Here is a 4644-nt window from a genome sequence, read left to right as displayed (position 1 = left end):
AAATTTACTTTCTATTGTTGAATTGACCATAGAAATACTATGTAAGTAAGGATTCATTCCACTATCTCTTGAAAAGTATAGGCTACCATAGAAATTCTATGTGAGTGAGGATTCATTCCGTTATAGCTTGAGGAGAGTAGGTTTGAAGAATGTAGGTCATCACCAATGTTAGTCTTTTGCTCATTGATAATGATAAGCACCATGAGTTTTGATATTAACTTTTTGTAAGAGAAAATTGAGATAACGTATTAGCATCTTCCTCATGTTGGCCAGGCTATACATTAACTACAGTGTTGTTTACTGTTGGAGCAAATTTCTTAAGATTGTTCCTTCCTTTAGTGAATTTAAAATCTAGTGGAGAGTTGATTATTCTGTAGCATTTATCTTTCACATACCCTGATTTTCCACTGTGAGAAAAAGTCACATCATTGTTACTTTTCTTTTTCCATAAAAAAAAAACTAGCCATAGTTAAAGCTTCCATGGAAGGTTGAGTTTTGTCACAACTCAATTTGGGGCGCACATGGGCCTAATAGGCGTAGCCCATAAGACCCAAAGAAGCCTTTCCTTATAAACCTATTCATCAATACCTCATTCTTTCAAGACCATTTAAAGGCATTTCCATTCATTTTCTCAGTGGACAAATATATGCTTATATGCTTTATAAAACTTGTTCATGTCATTCTTAAATAATATCTATCACTCGCCACCTTATGGCTGCATCTTTAATAATTTTGACCACTCAATGAATAAAAAAATATCCCATGATTGACATCAAAACAAGTTTACACTTAAATGCAAGATGACCTATGACTATTGGCAGAGTGACTTTGGTGGGGTTACGGCTACAAAATGCCATTATAGATGCCTACCAACTATTAGGTGTATGAGGATCCGCCTTAAAGACTATGATCCAACTACCTTTGGATTTGAAAACCAAAACATGCAATTTTAAAAGGGATGAGTACAAACTCAGTGAGGGATAAGGAAGGGAACCAGCAATAACGGTAGATTAATTTACAAACAATGCCATTTTTTATTGGATGCCAATTGATGTTAATTATAATGTTTAGAAATAATGAAAGATGAAAGGATTGGTTTGGGATAAAATATTCTGCATACGAGGAAATAATAATAAAATAATAATTTTTTTAGAGAAGAATTTGTGAGATAAAAAGTGATTCGGAAGTCAATTGAGGTATAATAAGGTATTTTGGGTACCAAGGAGACAAGAGGAGACAAAAGGAAATTTTTAGAATAAAAAAATATTTTATTAATAAAATAATATTAAAATATTAATATTTTATTCAGTGTCAAAATTTTTCATGAAGAGAATATATGGGCAACCTAAGTGGGGGAGAAGAAGAATGAGAAAAATTTTGGAGAAAAATGACGTTAATGGGGCCGCGTGTCTTTATTAAGTAAAGATAGCGTAGGTAAATAAATATTTTAAATATTACGGGGACATCGCGTTGGAGTACAAACTTCATACTTTGTTTGTACATGTGTAGAAGAAGATAATAGAAGGAAGTTGGAGTTAAATGAGTGTTGGGAGGACTAAATTAAAATGGAAAGAAATAAAAAGGGTAAAACGGTAATTTTACTTGAAGTTTGGTCAAAGCTTCCAAAGGAAGCTTTGACTCTGATTTTTTTCAGCCCAAAACCGTCCTTATCCTCCCAGCAAGATATTTTCTTCTTCATTCTTGAAGCTTCTAGCGCCATTCTCTCATTCTCCCATGGAAAACTAATTTCCTTTCATTTTCTTTCCTTGTTTTCTTTTCATTTCTTTTCTCTTCTTGCTTTTTTCTTCTCCCAACTTCTTGTGCACCAAAGTTACAACTTCTAACCCCAATTTCCAGCACATATAAACTCTAGGAGAAGAAGAAAGAAAAGGAGAGGAAGGGAGAAAAAGCTTGGTTTTGGTGATTCAAGTAAGAAACGGTAAGAATTCTTGCTTTTGGCTTGAGTAGTCTTTGAAATTGAGTTAGTGACTTAGAGAAAAGTCTTGTGGCAGCAAAGATTGGCTTGATTGGAGAAAAAATTGATAACATGTAAGCAAATAAACCCATGGGTACATGAAGGACTCAAAGTGGAAAAGGAAAACGGTAAGCTTAACACTATGTTTTAAAGCCTACGGTTAGTTGAATATTGTGGGGAATTATGGTTGTTGAAAGGATCTATTTGCATAAGCTAGTTGAAAATTGTTAAGATTGTATGGCATGTCATTTGAAAGAAATGAAAAAGGAATATTGTGGATGGAGGTTTGAGAAACAAAGTATTGAAAGTTAGATAGATAACGATGCGTGCAAACTCGAAAATAATTGAGTGAAAGTGAGAATGATTGTTGCTACCATATATGTGGATTATGTGTGGAAATATAAGATGAATTTGGGTGGAAATTATTTAGAAAGGCTGAAGTAGACACGTGATATCATAATTAAGTTGCCGATGATATAATCTAAGGAATTTCGTAAGCAATGGATGTAAGTAATTTTTGTAAAAAATGTATTAAGATGTGAGTTAATTGTAGATGGTTTCATGATAGGTTGAAAAATATAAATTGAGTAAGGATTAATTGATTGAAGTGCTACTTGTATACATATGTAATTAAGTATATTGAGGTCGTATTATTGCTAGGAAGTGCAAAGATAAGGTTAGAGTAACGTGGTGGCGTGTCGGAATAAATAACGAGCGATTGACCAGTGAAAATAGTTAGAGACACCTCCGAACAAATAGCAACTTAATATCTCGTTGTTGCCAGGTGAGTGAATTTGCATTAAAATGTTTTGGAATAAATGATTTTATGCTTGATTGAGCCACTTGAAATATTTTGTTGGTTTTCTTTAAAAGTTGCATGGGAACAAGCCCTTGATGAAATGTTTTGATATTATGAGATATGAACATGATAAATTCATGAGTTTTTACATTATGTTGACGTGTATATTATACATTAAATCATATTTTTGTGTGATAATTATGACCCAGCCATGTGTGATATAGGAGTGCACATGAGCTGTGCTGACCCAGCCATGTGCGGTGTAGGAGTGCACATGAGTTGTGCTGACCTAGCCATGTGCTGTGTATGAGTGCACATGAGCTGTGCTGACTTGGCTATTTGTAGTGTGGTAATGCACGTAAGCTGAGACAGAGTTGGGGGCGAGGCTGGTGGTTATATATATGTTTATATATGATATATATATATATATATCTATAGAGGTTTTGGAAATTATATTATGGTTGTTTTGATTTTTGAATGTTAAAACTTGAGAAACGATTTCCACTTGATTTTCACCTCAGCAAAGACAGATTTCCGTTGTGACAAGAAATTAAGTTAAATTGCATTGTCTTCAACATAAATTCATCATGATTTCTAAAACTTCTTGTATTGATGGTTGTTCTTTTCCTATGTTCACTCATTGAGTTTATACTCACGTTTTTAAAATTCATGTTTTAGGTTTCTTGAGTTAAAAGTGATTGGATCTTAGGATGAGATGCTCCTCCCTATACATTGCTCGGTAGGTTTAATGTGACATTAAGTGTTATCAATCGTGCCTAGAGTCACTCCGCTGACGGTCAAGGTCTAATTATGTGTATATGAATATTTAATGTGAAACATTAAGAATTATTTGTTAATCTATTTATGAATATATTGGTGGATGATGCCATTATGAATGCATGATTGGGTTTTATGAATCGTTTTCAAAGAAACGGTATTTGAACATTTCGAGCTTTGGATTCTAAAGGAATAGGGACTAATGTATAAAGATCAATTAAGTAGGCCTGCTTGGGCTTAGTGGTTGAGCCCATTGGGCCCTTGCGCCGGTCATGGCCTGAAAATTAGGCTGTGATAAATACCATGCAATTGGTCCTTGAAAACTAAATCCATTATGCATGCATTTGGAATCACAAATTCAACACTTGTAACTTGATATGCGATTGAAATTCTCAATCATCAATCACAACTTTTAACTCATAAGCATTCATCCATACATACATATGTATCATCCCTCAAGTCATAATAATAGTGATACTTCGTCGCTTTATTACCTAAGCCATCCATTATTGTGGTACTTTGCCGCCCCACTATTAGGCCGTCCATAAGGTAACCAACCCTTATATAGATAGTGATGGTGATATTTCGCCACCCCACATCCATAGAGTAACCAACCCTAATATATAACAATAATGGTATTTCGTCGCCTCACTACCTAGGCTGTTCATATCATCACATACTTATCACATTCATATAGCATTTCATAAATGTATGATATCAACCACCATTTTGTTCAACACATTTATAAGCAAAAGTCATCAGTTTCTAATACTTATACACATGTATATACATTCACATATAACATAAGAAAACATTTTCCATTAACACATATAACACAATTATAACAATAGTATCCAAATCATACGTAGCTCTTGTTTTGGATGTAAACCTTTTCAACATTAAGGGCTTGTTCCTATGCATACTTTCCAAGCATTTGATTCACAATATTCAAGTATTTCATGCCTTCATGAAAACATTTAAATGCATTCCCTTACCTTAGTGTTACCTTTACACTAGCAATTTCGCTTAGTTTGCTCCTTTAACTAAAGAGCCTAGAGCTTTAATAGTATCTATCACATTCAAAAGCATATAA

The 4644-nt window shown here is 33.7% G+C and overlaps 1 long non-coding RNA gene across 1 annotated transcript; it reads left to right on the top strand.

The window, feature by feature from the left end:
- Positions 1-1802: 1802 nt before the first annotated feature.
- LOC108661203 (uncharacterized) lies at positions 1803-2692 on the top strand. Its single transcript, XR_016025193.1, has 3 exons — positions 1803-1939; positions 2013-2103; positions 2636-2692. It is a non-coding gene; the product is annotated as an uncharacterized LOC108661203 (long non-coding RNA).
- The last annotated feature ends 1952 nt before the right edge of the window (positions 2693-4644 follow it).

This window comes from Theobroma cacao, chromosome 3 (genome assembly GCF_053813885.1).
Source record: "Theobroma cacao isolate CCN51 chromosome 3, ASM5381388v1, whole genome shotgun sequence".
Lineage (NCBI taxonomy): Eukaryota > Viridiplantae > Streptophyta > Magnoliopsida > Malvales > Malvaceae > Theobroma > Theobroma cacao.
Note: the sequence above shows the minus strand (reverse complement) of the source record. Positions and strands in the feature narration are given on the sequence as shown.